The sequence below is a fragment of the Pseudopipra pipra genome, chromosome 2, assembly GCF_036250125.1.
Source record: "Pseudopipra pipra isolate bDixPip1 chromosome 2, bDixPip1.hap1, whole genome shotgun sequence".
Classification (NCBI taxonomy): Eukaryota; Metazoa; Chordata; class Aves; order Passeriformes; family Pipridae; genus Pseudopipra; species Pseudopipra pipra.
This window is the reverse complement of record NC_087550.1, coordinates 115,818,079-115,835,841: the sequence shown is the minus strand read 5'-3', so window position 1 is coordinate 115,835,841 and position 17,763 is coordinate 115,818,079. Positions and strand designations below refer to the sequence as shown.

Here is a 17,763-nt window from a genome sequence, read left to right as displayed (position 1 = left end):
CTCTCCCAGGGAGTCCATCTCTGGTCTCTCCTCATCATCCATGCAGATCCTCCCCTTAATTTAAATCTGTTCGGGTTGCACGTGGTATATTCCCCCTGCTTTGTGTGTGTCTGTGTTGTGGATTTGGGCTGTGGTTCACAGCCTGGCTGGGGGGTTGTGTATTGGTGCGGGTTGGGTGTTCTGTTCGTCTTTGCGCTCTGTGTAAAACATCCACGATAATGGACCGTGCAGGGATGCTGTTATTAGCTTGGACATCACCTGCTCTGGCCTTATCTCCCATGAGTTTTTTGAGCTTATCCTAAATTTCTAAATTTAGAGCTTCCACCAATGGATTTTATCCATTTCATAAGTTCTGTTAACTCTGCACGTGCGGTTTGTACTTGATATGATCCTAACAAGAGGCGCAGAGCCTCTGTGTCCTTGCCTGTTTCTGTAGAGTAGTTGTTTCCCACGTTGGCTTTACCTTCCCGAGCCACTTTCGGACCCCAGGTGTGTGCTGGCTTTGTTCGCGACTTCTAAGATTTTACTTTCGATTTCGGCTGGAGCTGCAGCTTTTCCCGTTCCTGGGTAGCTCCGGCGTCTCGCTGTGGCAATGAGGGCGACTCCTCGCTGTCTCTGCAGGCGGCAGCGAAGGCGATTCCCACTCCCTCTGTGGCGGCAGATCCCACAGAGCGGCCCCGAGTGGTGGCGGCAGCGGTGGCGGCCCCGCGCAGCAGCTTCTCCCTCCACCCATCCTTCCCTCCACCCATCCCTCCCTCCACCCATCCCTCCCTCCACCCATCCATCCCTCCATCCATCCATCCCTCCCTCCATTCCTCCACCCATCCATCCCTCCACCCATCCATCCCTCCATCCATCCATCCCTCCACCACTAAAGAGACAGGACTCGGCAGGTCCGGCTACGTAGCTTTATTTCATAATAGCTGCCTGAACAATTCAGTGCAGTGCAACAAACAGTAACCGCGAACCGCAGGAGGCTTCCAGGAACAGCAAGTCCCAGAGTGGACTTGAAGACGACGCAAGAAGAGGAAGGAAGAAGAAGAAGAAGACGACGCCGAAGAAGATGAGGAAGAAGACCAAGAAGAAGAAGACCAAGAAGAAGAAGAAGAAGATGAAGAAGAGGAAGAAGATGATGATGAAGAAGAAGAAGAGAGAAAAAAATCGGTCTGGCCGATGGGAACTCCAGGATCCTGGGAGTTCTTTCCTCCTGAGGTCCACCCGCGGGGGGCGGAGGAGGCCGAGGAGGCCTGCAAAGAAGGAGGAAGATGGAGAGAGGGAAAGAGAGAGAGAGAGAGAAGTAGCCGCTGCAGGGGAGCAGCTGGGATGGGCTGAGCTCTGCACCCCTTATATACCCCTGGGGCAGGGTGGGGTCTGGGATGTCACAAAGGTCTCTGGGCACACCCATGTCCCACCTCACAAAGGGCCCTGGAAGGCGCCCCCATGTCACAAAGGGCCACCCCCGGCCCCCATGGACAGTGGGACCACCTGGACCCGGCCCGGGGCAGCCCCGGCACTTGTGGCCTTGCAGGCCCTGCTGTGCCCAGGGGGGTTATTGGCCACGGTCCCACACGAGGGTTGGAACTGGATGACCTTTAAGGTCTCCCCCCAGCCCAAACCCTTGTACCATTCTACTCTCATGTCTTCTTTTCTAAAGCATGAAGGCCACTCAAGATTTTTAAAATCCATGAGCAGGAAGATCCTTGGGAAGCACTGCACCTGTACGTGGAACACTGAACACACTTGAGCAAGGACAAGTGTGAAGAAGAAGACATATGGTGTTTTTAACTTCCCCAACAAACGTGGTATTTCCTCAATCTCCTCAAGAAACAGTGGAAATTGGTTTCCCAAAAGAACTGCATTTTGCAGCTAATGGGAGTGCTTGGTTACCACAGGATTCTTTCCTAAATGGAAAAAAAATGCACCTTAGCATGAATATTCAAAGGAGACTGAGAACCTTTAAAGACCCATTTGTTCTACCAATAGAAATGCAGTGACTTTTGGAATCCATTCCTCAGGAAAGGCAGTTTTCTAGAGATGTGAGAGGCCATAAAATATTTACTCCTTGAAGAAAAGGGGAGGGATCTGTTTTTCTGAAGGAGAGCAACTAAGCAGCAACTAAACAGACCTAGGAGATCAACCTGGTTTTCTGCCTGCATTTTCAGAACTGCTGGTTTTCACCATTTTTATCAGAAGAATCAAATCCCAAGATGAACTTGAATAAATTGCGTGTTCTTTTGAGTTGGATGGACGAGTTATATTCAATCAGGTTTAGACACTCAAAGCAAATTCAGTTTTTTTAGAGACAAAGTTTGCACAGATCCTTAAGGATTTTTAGAAAACTTTAGAAGCACAGGGAAAAACATTCTACAGCACTTAGGATGCTTTCGAAGTATTTTAAAGGCTTGAATGAGAAACTTCACGAAATCTCAAAAAGCCAAGAGACAATGTTATACATGTCAGGATATTAACACTTATATTTTCGTTCAGTTACTGAATTTTCTTCTTTTTTTTTTTAGCTATTTTATCCAAAACCTGGTACTTCAGTTTAATAAACTCTAATATATTTTAGCCTTATTTTTGCTCTATCTAAAAGCTGAACTTCTAGGCCTTGGTTCCTCACACTGCCCAGGAAGAAGTAGAATTTTTCTGGTGTATGTTCATATACTGCATCCAGCTCTGGGGGCCCAGCAGAGCAAGGACATGGAGCGGTTGGAATGAGTCCAGAGGAGGCACCAAGATGATCAGAGGGATGGAGCAGCTCTGCTGGGACCAAAGGCTGGGAGAAGGCTCTGGGGTGACCTAATTGTGGCCTTCCAGACCCTGAAGGAGCCAACAAGAAAGATGGAGAGAGACTATTTGCAAGGGCCTGGAGTGACAGGGCAAGGGGGAAATGGCTTCAAAGTGACACAGAGTAGGGTCAGATGGGATATTAGGAAGAAATTCTTGGCTGTGAGGGTGGGGAGGCCCTGGCCCAGGTTGTCCAGAGAAGCTGTGGCTGCCCCTGGATCCCTGCAAGTATCCAAGGCCAGGTTGGATGGGGCTTGGAGCAACCTGGGCTAGTGGAAGGTGACCCTGTCCACAGCAGTGGAACAAGATAATCTTTCAGGTCCCTTCCAACCCAGGCTATTCTATGATTCCATAGCTGTCTATACAGATATGTGTCTATATACACATGTGCATGTGCACTGTTATACACAAATAATGGATGAAACAAGAGACAAAAGAGGGGGGCACAAGTCAGCAGGCTCAGAGCAGTTCCAAGTCTTTGGGCCTGCAAAAATTACACATTTTTGTTGGTATACCCTTGCATATCAGTGTTCTTGTGCAGCTTAACACTGTAAGACTAGGCTTTGGCAAACCACAGCTCTCACCTAATAAACAAGACAGAGATCCCTGCTACATCCTGCCCCACAAATTTTCCCTCTTATTTTTTCCTTCTTATTTCGCTGAGGAAACGTACACACGAGGGCTTAAGCATTAAAACACGAGCTTTGCTTTTTTTTTCCCCCTCACAGAGGCAGGCTGAGAGCGCATGTTTTCCTCGTTAGATGGCTTTTACGACTCGGAAAATGGATTTTGCAATCTCAGAACACAAGCGATGCGCAGCGCACAGATGCAGTGCCTTGGAAAACATTTGCGTTGACTATCATGATACTTTCCTAATTAGATGCCTCTGAATACAGATCTATTTCCAGTGTGGTTTTTACGTCGAACTGCACAACAAATTCAGTTCAACTGGCAGTTTTGCTTACCCAAATGCCAGCCACAGAAGTTGGTTGAAATAAATTAAAGAGGCAGTAATGTGCTCGTAGCGTTAACATTAGCATTTCATGGCCTTTAGCGAGCTCAGGCAATAAACAAACGGGGATTGTGAAAAGTTTCCTGCTTATTCAGACAGAAGGGTGTCTGATGGCTGAAGGCTGACTGCCGCTTCTCATCAGGCACCATGCTCCCTTGCCTTTTCTGACAGGGGTTTTGAGAGCCTTGACCACGGGCAGGAAGTGTTTTGCTCTCCAAGAGAGGGTTAAAGCGGGGAATAAAAAGGTTCAGGGGAATCTCATGAGGTTTAATAAGGGCAGGTGAAAGGTGATGCATCTTGGTCAGGGCAATCCTGGTATCAACACAGGATGAACAGACCGAGGGCAGCCCTGGGGAGAAAGACTTGGGGTGCTGATGGATGAGAGACTGGACATGGCCCAGCCCAGAACCCCTCATGCCCTGGGCTGATCCCACAGCCTGGGCAGCAGAGGAGGGGGGAATTCTGCCCCTCTGCCCCCTCAGGTGAGACCCCCCTGCAGAACTGCCTCCAGCTCTGGGGAACAGCACAGCAAGGACATGGAGCTGTTGAAGCAAGTCCAGAGGAGGCACCAAGAGCATCAGAGGGATAGAGCAGCTCTGCTGGGAGGAAAGGCTGGGAGAGCTGGGATTGTTCACCTGGAGAAGAGAAGGCTTTGGGGTGACCTGATTGTGGACTTCCAGGATCTGAAGGCAACTTACAGAAAAAATGGGGCAAGACTAATTCCAAGGACCTGGAGTGACAGGACAAGGGGGAATGGCTTCACACTGATAGAGGGTAGGGTTAGATGGGGTATTGGGAAGAAATTCTTTACTGTGAGGGTGGCAAAACACTGGCACAGGTTGCCCAGAGAAATTATGGCTGCCCCATCCTTGGAAGTGTCCAAGGCCAGGCTGGGTGTGGCTCTGAGCAACCTGGGGTAATGGAAGGTCACAGAATCACAGAATATGCTGAGTTGCAAGGGATGCACAAGGATCATCAAGTCCAATTCCTGTCCCTGCACAGGACCATCCCCAGCAGTCACACCATGTGCCTGAGAGCATCATCCAAACACTTCTCGAGCTCTGTCAGCCTTGGTGCTGTGCCCACTGCCCTGGGGAGCCTGGTCAGTGTCCACCACCCTCTGGGGGCAGATCCCTTTTCTAGTAACAACCCTCCTGGGGCAGGGGAGTTGGAACGAGATGATCTTTAAGGTGCCTTCGAACACAAACCATTCTATGGTTCCATGAAATAGAGCAAAAGAAGGTAAAAATGGGGGATGGATGCCCAAAAAACCTTGCTAATAAGCTGATGGAAAGAAGGGCTCAGTAGCTGGGGATGCAGCAGCTCTCCCTCCCTCAATCCTGACTGGAGTGATGGAAATTTGCTGACCGAAAACCAGCCAGTGTGGATGCAATTAAGGGTTTCTCCCTCTGCTTGTTCTTCAGGAAACAGCTTGTGTGAAACCAGCTGGACAGAGAGCCAGACAATCCCTATTAGGGTTTCTGGTGAAATTCAGAAGACATACCTATATTTTCTCATATCTTCCTACTCTTCCCACAGCTGATGGCAGCAAAAATGCTTTTAAGTTCTTGGAGCTGCATATATATAAATTACAGCTGAATTATGATTTTAAAGCTGGTTTCCTGGAGTCACAAACAGGCAGGGACATAAGTGGTTGAGCACCCAGCAACCCTCCCAACAGAAGAACACTTGCTACTGATTGAAAATGTCCCTTCAAGAAATCATTCACCACAGAGAGAAATATGGTTTCACCCAGCAATTAATGTTGTGACTTTATCAAGTGATGACATAGGAAGGTAGAGAATGGTGAAGAGCTGGCAGCAGGCACGGAAGTGATGAAGGAGGTTTTCTTGCAAGACTGAATAATGCCAAAAGCTGAGCTAAGATGGAGGTGAGGTGAGGGAAGAAAGAGAAAAGTCTCACCTTTCTTAGAGTCCAAACTGTGTTGAATTGTTGTCATTTTATATCAAATTGTCTCTCTTTCTTTTTTTTTTCCCCTGAGGAGCATGGATTGCTCCAAATATTGGGACTAAAGAAGCACTGGAGCAAAGTAAAAGCTCAAAATGGAGATATTTAAATAGGTAAAACAATTGTCTCCCCAGCAATTGTGTATTGGAGCCCCAGACTGGGGTAATGAAGGAGCTGTTTTCTGCTGGGGTAATGAGCTGTTTTCTGCTCCAGATTTAACTTCAGATGAATAGGAATTAAGTTTGGCTCTGACAAGAAATCCTCCCACAGAAGGGAGCAGGGGACAGGAGTGGTGGGTTTATGGCTTTATTGCCTGTGGGTGAAGACCAGAGACAAAGCTCCTGGGGCCTCTGCCATACTCTGATGCTGAGGCTGCAGCTGATGGAAGACTGGAACACCAGGCAGAGAAACCTGGGGGAAAGCCAGAGAGTGATGGTGAGAGCTTCCCCTGGCTGCCCCCATCTTGGAATCATGGAATGGCTTGGTTTGGAAGGGACTTTCAAGATCACCCAGAAACACCCCCTGCCATGAGCAGGGACACCTTCCACTAGCCCAGGGTGATCAGAGCTCCATCCTGGCTCCAACCTGGCCTTGGACACATCCAGGGATGGGGCAGCCACAGCTTCTCTGGGCAACCAGTGCCAGGTCCTCACCACCCTCACAGTCAGGAATTTCTTCCTAATATCCCATGTAACCCTACTCTCTTTCACTTTGAGGCCTTTCCCCCTTGTCCTGTCACTCCAGGTATTCAGAGGATGAAGGCAGGAACAATCCACCATCTTAACACATCTCTCCAGCTTGAGCTGCATTAATTTTCAAAGGGAATGGACAAAGGGCTCTTTTTATTCATTGAAAATCTCAACCAAACCCCTTCCATCCACTTTCTGCATTCTGTTCCTCTGACACAGTGCCAACTTCTCTGTCTTAGCCTTTATTCCTCACCTACTACTGAAGAAGCTGGATTTCTGGGCTTCCTTGAGGTCTATTTGCTCCACTCCTTTATTTTTAACCTCCTCCTATCCCTTTCCAGCACAAAGTATGACCGATTCCTGGTGGAGGGAAGGGCTTTTCATCAGAGGTGTCTCATCCAGTCCAAATCCAAGCAGTGCTCCGTGTAGGCACTCAGACTTCGCTTTTCACTTTGGATGGAATTGCCTTTTCCCATTAACACTTACAAGTGGTACCACAGACACAGAAGATGACAATGTCTATGTCACCAGCCACAAACCAAGCTACCAACGCTGCTGCTCCCAAGTGAGACAGTTTTGCTGCTGACTTCTAAAAACCCAGGAAGGGACCCGATTCTTTTGAAGGATACAAGAAAACCCAAAACTAAAAACAAAACCAAAATAATAACGACTCTGTTTCCAAATCCTGTTTTTTTCAGCAGATTTTATGATGCTTCTTGTTATTCCAACAGCCCCTGTCCCCCGCCCCTGTGCTGAGGGTGCACTGGTGCCACTGCCTGTCCCTGCCCAAGGCCCTGAGGAGCCGCGGGGCCAAGGCAGAGCCCTGAGGGACACCCCAGGCCATGGAGACACTGCCCACAGCTCCCTGGCATGGCCACAGGGCCAATTCCTGCTGCTCCGGCCAGCCCAGCCTGCAAAGCCCGGGCTGTGCCCTGTGGAGAGCGGGGGTCGTGTGGGACCGTGGTCAAAGCCCCGCAGGGCTCTGGGCACAGCAGGGGCTGCAAAGGCCACAAGTGCCGGGGCTGCCCCGGGCCGGGTCCAGGCGGTCCCACTGTCCATGGGGGGCCGGGGGTGGCCCTTTGTGACATGGGGGCACCTTCCAGGGCCCTTTGTGAGGTGGGACATGGGTGTGCCCAGAGACCTTTGTGACATCCCAGACCCCGCCCTGCCCCAGGGGTATATAAGGGGTGCAGAGCTCAGCCCATCCCAGCTGCTCCCCAGCAGCAGCAGCTCCTTCTCTCTCTCTTACTCTCTCGCCCTCACTCGCCCTCTCCCTGTCTTTGCAGGACAGGACGACAGCAATGGGCAGGAACAGGGCAATGCAGAGGAACAGGACAATGGCCATGGATGAGGAGAAGCCCGCCCAGGCCTCCTCTGCCTCCTCCGCCCCCCGCGGATGGACCTCAGGCTTCCACAGGATGGGCAAAGAACCCCCAGGATCCTGGGCTTCCCATCGGCCAGACCCACCCAGCTGGATGGACACTGGGACCAGGATTAACATCCCAGCATGAGGGTAGGGATCCATGCTGGGACAAGGATTAACCATCCTATCCTGTGGATAGATGCTGGGACAAGGATTAACCATCCTATCATGTGGATCGACGCTGGGACCAGGATTAACATCCATCAGCTGGATCAACACCTCCTTCTGGTAACATATCTTTCTACCTCCTTCCCTCCCTCCTTTCTTCCTTCCTTTCTTTCTTTCCTTCTTTCTTTCCTTCTTTCTTTCCTTCTTTCTTTCCTTCTTTCTTTCCTTCTTTCTTTCTTTTCTTTTCTTTTTTTCTTTCTTTTTTCTTTTTCTTTTTTCTTTTTCTTTCTTTTTTTCTTTTTCTTTTTTCTTTTTCCTTTTTTTTCCTTTTTTCTTTTTTCTTTTTTCTTTTTTTGTTTTTCTTTTTACGTTTTTCCTTTTTGCTTTTTTCTTTTTTTTTCTGTTTTGTTTCTTTTTTCATTTTTCTTTTTGCTTTCTTTTTTCTTTTTTCTTTTTGCTGTTTTCTTTTTTCCTTTCTCTCTTTCTCACTTTTTCTTTTTATTTTTTTCTCTTTTTTTCTTTCCCCCTTTTCTGTCTTTCTCTATTTCTTTCTTTTGATAAATTTAATTCAGTGTTACGTGTTCAATATATTAGATAAATGTAATATATAATAATACATAATATATAACAATGAAGTATAAATATATGCAATATTTTTAAAATTATTATTCATCAAATCTATTAATAAAAGTTTATACATGTTTAACAAACAATTCCCATGGTTTGTGGACTCTCTGACTCTCGTCGCTCCTTCCCACCACAAGCATTTACCACTCTCGGCTGCTCCCTTTCCCTTATGGCTGGGTCAGCACAACCTGGTCAGAAAAGATGCTGAGTTTTCCAATCCTGCTCCTCTGTTCCGGGTCCATCTCAGGAGCAAGGCTGGTGTTGGCAGCAGAAATAATCAGGGAATCACAGAATATCCTGAGTTGGGAGGGACCCTCAAGGATCACCAAGCCCAAGCCCTGGCCCTGCCCAGGACACCCCAACAATCCCCTCCTGTCCCTCAGAGCGTTGTCCAAACCCTCCTGGAGCTCTGGCAGCCTTGGGGCCGTGCCCACTGCCCTGGGGAGCCTGGGCAGTGCCCACCACCCTCTGGGGGAAGAACCTTGTCCTGAGATCCACCCTGAGCCTGCCCTGTCCCAGCTCCAGCCCTTCCCTGGGTCCTGTCCCTGCTTACACTGAACCGAGATCAGGACCTGAGGGAACAGGACTCTTCTCCAGATTTCCTGACCCTGTCTCCCTCTTGACCAGCCCTTCTCAGGAATGGGACAGCACACAGGGAAACTTCAAAACACAAAAAGGATCTGAGTAGGAAATTTGGATCCTTGTTATATCAATATGTTTTCCATTCCTTTGGTTTTCTTCTCTGCTATCCTTATTTTCTGCCCTTGCATGACATCAATCTGATTGAATTAAAAACTGCCCTGAATGGATCCTTGGATAAGGGAAAGATCTTGAAACTGGAGACCAAAGTTTGGATATTTGGTTTGTAATGAAATTTCATCAAGTTCCTGTTAAGGGAGATCTCTGATCTTTATAAAAATAAAGATTTCCTTGAACGTAGTTGCTTTGTTACATAGTATTGTACTTTCTTTTAGGTATGCTAAAACTTTAATTCCTGAAGTCTTCCCTTGGAATACAACGACCACGAAGTTATCTTAAAAAGGCTGTTGGAAAAGATTTTATTTCTTTTCAACTAGTCTAAAAGTCTGTATTTTAGGCTGACTAATTTTTGCTAAAAGAGTGGTCAGGCATTGGAATAAATTACCCAGGGAGGTGGTGGAGTCACCATCTGGGGAGTGCTCCAGAGGTGTCTGGAGGTGGGGACATGGATTAGGGGTGATTTTGGAGGTGCTGGGTGAGGGTGGCACTGGATGATGCTGAAGGTCTCTGCCAACCTTGGTGATTCAGTGACTCTGGGATTGCCCCGACCCAGGGGCACACCTGGCACGTGGCCTTGTGGGACCTCATGAGGTTCTGGTGGTGCCACTTGTCCAGCTTGTCCAGGTGCCTCTGGATGGCCCCGTCCTTCCGTGGTGTCCCCTGCCCCGCTCAGCTGCCCGTCCCCTGTCCCTGTGCTGAGGGTGCACTGGTGCCACTGCCTGTCCCTGCCCAAGGCCCTGAGGAGCCGCGGGGCCAAGGCAGAGCCCTGAGGGACACCCCAGGCCATGGAGACACTGCCCACAGAGTCAAAGGTTACTTGGCCAAAGGCAGTTCAGTTTGCTGTTATTGTATGGTTGTTGTTTTGTTCTGTTTTGCTCTGTTTTTAGTAAGCTGCTATTCCATTTTGACACCTCGCTCAAAAGTGTCAGCATTCCAAATTTGCATAGTTTTTTGGGAGGGAGGAGTTTTTCTTCCATTGGAGGTCCCGCCTCCTTGCCATACATTTATTTTAACGAAGACATGGATCTGTCAAAGCAAAACCTAGAAGCCTAAAAGTTACTGAATATCACAGAACGGTTTGGGTTGGAGGGGACCTTAAAGATCATCAAATTCCAACTTCCTGCCATAGGCAGGGACACCTTCCACTAGCCCAGGGTGATCAGAGCTCCATCCAACCCGGCCTTGGACACATCCAGGGATGGGACAGCCACAGCTTCTCTGGGCAACCTGTGCCAGGTCCTCACCACCCTCACAGTCAGGAATTTCTTCCTAATATCCCATGTAACCCTACTCTCTTTCACTTTGAGGCCTTTCCCCCTTGTCCTGTCACTCCAGGTATTCAGAGGATGCAGGCAGAAACAATCCACCATCTTAACACATCTCTCCAGATGGAGTTGCATTAATTTTCAAAGGGAATGGACAAAGGGCTCTTTTTATTCATTGAAAATCTCAACCAAACCCCTTCCATCCACTTTCTGCATTCTGTTCCTCTGACACAGTGCCAACTTCTCTGTCTTAGCCTTTATTCCTCACCTACTACTGAAGAAGCTGGATTTCTGGGCTTTCTTGAGGTCTATTTGCTCCACTCCTTTATTTTTAACCTCCTCCTATCCCTTTCCAGTACAAAGTATGACCGATTCCTGGTGGAGGGAAGGGCTCTTCATCAGAGGTGTCTCATCCAGTCCAAATCCAAGCAGTGCTCCGTGTAGGCACTCAGACTTTGCTTTTCACTTTGGATAGAATTGCCTTTTCCCATTAACACTTACCAACAGACACAGCAGATGACAATGTCTTTTTTACCAGCCATTGTTACCAGTCACAAACCAAACTACCAACGCTGCTGCTCCCAAGTGAGACAGTTTTGCTGCTGACTTCTAAAAACCCAGGAAGGGTATGTTGGTGTTTCCCTTAGTGTTTAATGGAAAAAAAAGTGCTGAATCAAAATCCCTGGTCTTCTTTTTATTGAACTTATTTATTCTGAAACCTGTGAACAGTATCTCTTCTGGAAACCTGAGGGTTTCCAGCTGCTGGATACTGTAGCTTCAGTACTTCAAGGGGCTTTCAAGAAAAATAGAAACAAATGTTTCAGCAGGGCCAGTTGCAACAGGACAAGGGGTAATGGCTTCAAACTGAGGGTAGATTTAGACTGGATATAAGGAAGAGAATTTTTAGGACGAGGGGTTGAAACCCTGGGACAGGTTGCTGGGAGAGGTTGTGGGCGCCCCATCTCTGGAAATGTTCAAGGTCAGGTTGGATGGGATTTGGAGTAGGCTGATCTAGTGGAAGGTGTCCCTGCCCATGGCAGGGGGGTTGGAATGAACTTTATGGTTCCTTCCAAGCCAAACCCTTCCATGATCCTTTTAACTCTCCTGTGCACATTGTTGCACAGTCAGCTCTTAAGACAGATGTTGAATAAGTCTTATTAAGCAGTGACCAGGGCAGAAGAGGGCAAAGGACACTGTTTGATATGCAAGCACAAATGTGTAATTTTTGCAGGCCCAAAGACTTGGAACTGCTCTGAGCCTGCTGACTTGTGCCCCCCTCTTTTGTCTCTTGTTTCATCCATTATTTGTGTATAACAGTGCACATGCACATGTGTATATACACACAGATCTGTATAGACAGCTATGGAATCATAGAATAGCCTGGGTTGGAAGGGACCTTAAAGATTATCCTGTTCCACTGCTGTGCATAGGGACACCTTCCACTAGCCCAGGTTGCTCCAAGCCCCCTCCAACCTGACCTTGGATACTTGCAGGGATCCAGGGGCAGCCACAGCTTCTCTGGACAACCTGGACCAGGGCCTCCCCACCCTCACAGCCAAGAATTTCTTCCTAATATCCCATCTGACCCTACTCTGTGTCACTTTGAAGCCATTTCCCCCTTGCCCTGTCACTCCAGGCCCTTGCAAATAGTCTCTCTCCATCTTTCGTGTTGACACTTTCAGGTCTGGAAGGCCACAATTAGGTCACCCCAGAGCCTTCTCCCAGCCTTTTGTCCCAGCAGAGCTGCTCCATCCCTCTGATCATCATGGTGACCCCCCTGGGCACAGCAGGGCCTGCAAGGCCACAAGTGCCAGGGCTGCCCCGGGCCGGGTCCAGGCGGTCCCGCTGTCCATGGGGGGCCGGGGGTGGCCCTTTGTGACACGGGGGCGCCTTCCAGGGCCCTTTGTGAGGTGGGACATGGGTGTGCCCAGAGGCCTTTGTGACATCCCAGACCCCGCCCTGCCCCAGGGGTATATAAGGGGTGCAGAGCTCAGCCCATCTCAGCTGCTCCCCTGCAGCGGCTACTTCTCTCTCTCTCTCTCTTTCTCTCTCCATCTTCCTCCTTCTTTGCAGGCCTCCTCGGCCTCCTCCGCCCCCCACGGGTGGACCTCAGGAGGAAAGAACTCCCAGGATCCTGGAGTTCCCATCGGCCAGACCGATTTTTTTCTCTCTTCTTCTTCTTCCTCATCATCTTCTTCCTCTTCTTCTTCCTCTTCATCTTCTTCTTCTTCTTCTTGGTCTTCTTCCTCATCTTCTTCGGCGTCGTCTTCTTCTTCTTCTTCCTTCCTCTTCTTGCGTCGTCTTCAAGTCCACTCTGGGACTTGCTGTTCCTGGAAGCCTCCTGCGGTTCGCGGTTACTGTTTGTTGCACTGCACTGAATTGTTCAGGCAGCTATTATGAAATAAAGCTACGTAGCTGGACCTGCCGAGTCCTGTCTCTTTATTGGTGGAGGGATGGATGGGTGGAGGGATGGATGGGTGGAGGGATGGATGGGTGGAGGGAGGGATGGATGGGCGGAGGGATGGGCGGAGGGATGGATGGAGGGATGGATGGAGGGAGGGATGGATGGGTGGAGGGATGGGTGGAGGGATGGATGGGTGGAGGGATGGATGGGTGGAGGGAGAAGCTGCTGCCCGGGGCCGCCACCGCTGCCGTCACCACTCGGGGCCGCTCTGTGGGATCTGCCGCCACAGAGGGAGTGGGAATCGCCTTCGCTGCCGCCTGCAGAGACAGCGAGGAGTCGCCCTCATTGCCGCAGCGAGACGCCGGAGTTACCAAGGAATGGGAAAAGCTGCAGCTCCAGTCAAAATCGAAAGTAAAATCTTAGAAGTCGCAAACAAAGCCAGCACACACATGGGGCCCGAAATCGGGTAGGGAAGGTAACGCTAAAGTGGGAAACAACTCCTCTACAGAAACAGGCAAGGACACAGAGGCTCTGTGCCTCTTGTTAGGATCATATCAAATACAAATCGCACGTGCAGAGTTAACAGAACTTATGAAACGGATAAAATCCATTGTTGGAAGCTCTAAATATAGAAATTTAGGATAAGGTCAAAAAACTCATGGGAGATAAGGCCAGAGCAAGTGATGTCCAAGCTAATAACAGCATCCCTGCACGGTCCATTATCGTGGATGTATTACACAGAGCACAAAGATGAACAGAACACCCAACCCGCACCAATACCCAACCCCCCAGCCAGGCTGTGAACCACAGCCCAAATCCACAACACAGACACACACAAAGCGGGGGGAATATACCACGTGCAACCCGAACAGATTTAAATTCGGGGAAGGATCTGCACAGATGATGAGGAGAGACCGGAGATGGGCTCCCCGGGAGAGAGCGAGAGAGCGGGCACGGGGAGATGGGTGGACTGGTGGGGTAGATGCCACAAGGAAGCGATGCAGGTGGGAGATTGGCAAGTGATTCATGCACGTCCAGTCATATTCCGCCAGCGTCAGGCCCCTCAGTTCCAGCCTTTGCCTTATGAGGTAACAAAGGAACTGAGGCAGTTAGTAAGAGAAGCGGGTGTTTCCTCGACTAATGTGTTTGCATATTTGGGTACACTGAGTTCAGCTTATGTCTTTACCCCACAGGATTGGAAAACTTTGCTGAAACTGGTCCTAACAAATACACAGTTGAAGGGGACAAAAACCAGCTCTCAGCAAAAGGAGGCTCGGTAAATTTGAATCACAAACCTTGGAAAACAAGGCTGACAAACATCTGGTGATCTCAAGAAATTTGGACCCTTGTCCTGAGAACTGTTGATGTGCAACCCAGAGATAGAAACCTGGCTCCAAGCAGATTGAAGAAAGGACTTTTGGAGATGATTGTTAAAACCATGTCTAAACCTCGGTAATCCCTCTATCTCCCATGGAATCCTGCTTGAAGAAAAATTAACTCTTTGGAAATTGCAGTAAAAACTCGTGTAACTCCCCAATTAACAGAGGTTGTCCCCTTCATTAACATGTCCAGCTGCACGTTGGGTGCCATTAGTGGGGGTCTGAAAAATAAAAGCCAGACACGATTCCAGTCACAGTACAGCGTATGATTGATGGATTTTTGGGAGAATTGTGCAGTGTATGCAAATAATCCACAAGCAGGCCTAACATGCAATCACTTAACAGGAGAAGGGGATTTTGCCACAGTAGACTCACAAGCAGGCTACCCCCGAGAAATTGATGAAGTGATTGCAAAACTGGCTTTAAGAGCAATGAGAAAACTCCCAAGTACAGACAGAGACAGCAATCTGTCCTTCACAAAGGTTTTAGGAGGTTCTACTGAACCCTTCTCTCAGTTTCTCCATCGGCTGCAGGCTGCTTTAAACAGGCCAATTGAGCATGATGGAGCTAGAGAAATGCTTTTGAAGCAACTGGCATATGAGAACTCGAATGCAGATTGTAAAAGAGCTTTGCAAACTCTCCCTAAAAGGGAAAACTGCAGCATTGCTGAGATAGTTTGAGCCTGCCAGGCTGTTGGGTGGGTCGAACACCCAACTGCTTCTCTGGCTACAGCCTTAAGCACCCAGCTGAGAGTGCAGGAGGGGGGAAGACCTAAAAGCGGTTGCTCTAGCTGTGGTGCTGCTGATCATTTTCAAAGGGATTGCCCTAAGAAAACCCCCACACCAGAGGGCCAAAAGTGTCAGCAAGGGAAGCGGGGGTCAAAAAACTCTTCACAGCAGGGAAACTGGAGATGGGGGACGAGGTCGTGCACCCCGATACAACAAACAAATTTGGCTCAGGAGAACAGGCTGGTGATCTGTATCCCTCCACCACAGCCAGTGCTGGGCTGGATTTATCCAGCAGAGAACCAGGAACTATAACATCTACTGCTGGAGTGTTAATTCCTACAGGGGTTTGGGGACCGTTGGCCCCAGGGGTACATGCACTGTTGATAGGGGGATCATCAACCACTAGGATGGGTTTGTTTGTTCTGCCTGGAGTGATAGACTCAGACTCCCACAGTGAGATTCAAATAATGGCATGGACCCCAGCATCCCCCTGTCACATCCCTAAAGGAGAAAAGATTGCCCAATTGATCCCGTTTTTCAGCACATCTCCTGCTGGGGAGGGGGAGAGGGACTCAGGGGCTTTTGGAAGCACAGGCAAGACACAAAGCTATTGGGCAAGGGCCATTACAACAACACAGCCTAAGGTGATGTGCCAAATAGATGGGCATAGATTCACAGGCTTGGTGGACACAGATGTGATAAGGCACTGGCTCAGCTGTTTTGCAAAACTGGGTACCCCAAAGCAGATTAAGTTCAACAATGGACCAGCTTACATATCAGAAAAGGTAAGAACCTTCCAGTCAAATTGGGGGATTTCTCACTCTACAGGCATCCCACATTCACCTACAGGACAGGCCAGAGTAGAAAGGGCACATCACACCTTAAAAGACATGTTGCTTAAACAAAGGAAGGGGGAATCCATCTGTAGCCCACAAGAGCGTCTGTGGAAAGCAACATATGTCATCAATTTTTTAATTTGTGACAGTGCTGAAAAAAAAAACGGCAGGAAAGGCAACACAGACCTCAGGCATTCTCCTCTCCCAAACCACCAGTCATGATAAGGGATCTAATTTCGGGACAGTGGATAGGACTGGTAGATCTTGTGACGTGAGGGAGGGGTTATGCATGTGTGTCTATAGGAAAAGAGCTGAAATGGGTTCCTTCCAGATGTGTCAGACCTTACCTAGGTACACCCCCACAGCAGCAAGAACCAGAGTAATGCAGAGTCCAAAATCACACTTATGTTTACCATTTGGTGATGATGTTTACATTTACATTACATGAAGATGACCAATGTGGCAAAATGCAGAGTTGACACAAAAACCCACGAGTGTGTATGTGGAGAGTGAGGTGGTGGCCACCTGTGTGAGTGTGTGTGAGTGAATAAAAGAGTTGTGTGAATGGATAAAGCACCTCAAACACCAAACACCTCATAAGAGTATCTCTACCTCAACCACATGGTCACATAAGGAGAATTTAGTTTACTGTGTTTAGCTTGCTTTTGAAATAAAGTTGAATTTTCCTGTTTATATAAACCCTGAGAAAAATAAAGGTTATAAGTTTATAGGTACTACACAGTTGGGCCAAGGTCCTTAGGTTAAGAAAGCTGATTTTCCAAATTACACCATACTGCTTAAGAAAATAAGGGTTTAAGGAAATACAAACAGGTTTAAAAGGTTAAGGAAAACATTTTCAATAGATATATAAGCTGTTAAAGAACCAGAGTGAATGGTGTGCTGGGTCACTGCAATGCTATGGGAGTTGTATAAGGTAATGTTCTGATATTTGCACTGTTGTTATTGCACTGTTTTTGTGACTCGTCTTAAATAATTGGATGGGGGGAGATGTAGGCATGTGTCCCAGGGATGCAAAGGGTGCATTCTGGGACTTGAAGTGCCTGGACAGCCTCCTGGGGCACAGGAGCAATGTGTGCTGTGCTGTGCTAACATTGGTCAGGCAGTCACATGTCCTCCAGAGAGATTATAAGGAGGCACCTTTCTTTGAAATAAACAGATTTGGCTGCTTGCCACCTACCTGCCAGGGAGTGTCTTCTTTAGATTACATTAATATGCAACACTTCTTCTTCCTCTTCTTCCTTCTTCTTCTTCTTCCTCTTCTTCTTCTTCTTCTTCTTCTTCTTCTTCTTCTTCTTCTTCTTCCTCTTCTTCTTCTTCTTCTTCTTCTTCTTCTTCTTCTTCTTCTTCTTCTTCTTCTTTCTTCTTCTTCTTTCTTCTTCTTCCTCTTCCTCTTTCTTCTTCTTTCTTCTTTCTTTCCTCCTTTCTTCCACTTCCAGGGGTCCACAGCTGCTCTGCGCAACCTGTGCCAGTGCCTATCAGTCTCACAGGGAAGAATTTCTTCCTGGTATCCCATCTACCCCAACTCTCTGCCTCTTTGAATCCATTCCCACTTGTCCTGTCACTCCAGACCCTCCTAAACAGTCTCTCTCCATCCTTCTTGTCACTCCCTTCAGGTCCTGCAAGGCCAGAGTCAGGTCCCCCCAAAGCTTTTCTTCTCCAGGCTGAACAATCCCACCTCTCCCAGCCTTTCCTCCCAGCAGAGCTGCTCCAGCCCTGGGATCCTCTTGGTTCCTGCTCTGGACTCTCTCCAGCAGCTC

The 17,763-nt window shown here is 48.5% G+C and overlaps 1 long non-coding RNA gene across 1 annotated transcript in view; it reads left to right on the top strand.

The window, feature by feature from the left end:
• The first annotated feature begins 7,764 nt into the window (after positions 1-7,764).
• LOC135410388 (uncharacterized) overlaps positions 7,765-17,763 on the top strand; it is a 162,100-nt gene continuing 152,101 nt past the window's right edge. Inside the window, exon 1 of the long non-coding RNA XR_010428655.1 lies at positions 7,765-8,107. This is a non-coding gene — a long non-coding RNA (uncharacterized LOC135410388). The remainder of the gene's footprint in view (positions 8,108-17,763) is intronic.